Below are 912 nucleotides of genomic sequence, written 5' to 3' on the forward strand. Positions count from 1 at the left end.
CCACACCAGCCAGGGTGGTAATTAAAAAAAAAAATGTTCAGTGATCTCTGAACTTTTTATTGGCTTCCTTCCCCCACAAGGGGTGCCCCACTTCTGCTGCCTTTAATGCCTCAGTACTTTGGTGTCATTGACCTCAGACACCACTTTGCTGTCTACAATCCTGAGGGTGGTGGCCTCCAAACTGGCCAGATTTCTTACTGAGTCCAAGTTGATCTCCAAGGACTGGACCATATGTCTCAGCTCTGTGAGTGCAATCTTAGCAGCTCCTGTGTCTGCAGTCTGCGAGGCGACCGCTGTGGTGCTCTCCTCCACCTGCTGGAACCAGTACTTGCCCGGCTCCTCTTGGTTCTTCCCAGCCAGCTCATCATACTGGGCCTTGATATCTACTATGATCTTGCTGAGGTCCTGAGATTTGGGGGCATTCATTTCCACAGTCAATCCAGGGTTGGCAACCTGGTTTTGTAGACCATTTACTTTCTCTTCGTGGTTCTCCTTCAAGGAGAGCAGCTCCTTCTTGAGAGTCTCATCTCTGTCTCCAGCTGCAGCTGACTGACATTTGTGTTATCAATGACATTTCAGAGCCTACTGATGTCTCTCTCCAAACACTGGTGCATGGCCGACTGTCTCATACTTGACTGTGAAGTCATCAGCAGCAAGATGGGCATTGGCAATCTGCAGAGTGATGCAGACATTGTCCACAGAACTTGCAAAGAACAGAGCCCTCAGGTTCTCGATGGTTTTGAAATAATGGCCTCAGTCTCTGACGTGGGGTCTCTTCTCCAGGTGTTTCTGGATTTTGCTCCAATTATCAGCCTCTAGGCTCTTCACCCTCTCCAGGTAGGAGGATAGGCAGTCATTCAGGTATTGCATAGTCTCCTTCTTGCTCTGGATGCCCACCAGAACCCCTACCAT

At 49.5% G+C, this 912-nt stretch overlaps 1 pseudogene; it reads right to left on the reverse strand.

The window, feature by feature from the left end:
- Window positions 1-102: 102 nt before the first annotated feature.
- LOC148093373 (keratin, type I cytoskeletal 18 pseudogene) lies at window positions 103-912 on the reverse strand (annotated as a pseudogene).

The sequence above is a fragment of the Miniopterus natalensis genome, chromosome 4 (genome assembly GCF_054644295.1).
Source record: "Miniopterus natalensis isolate mMinNat1 chromosome 4, mMinNat1.hap1, whole genome shotgun sequence".
Classification (NCBI taxonomy): domain Eukaryota; kingdom Metazoa; phylum Chordata; class Mammalia; order Chiroptera; family Miniopteridae; genus Miniopterus; species Miniopterus natalensis.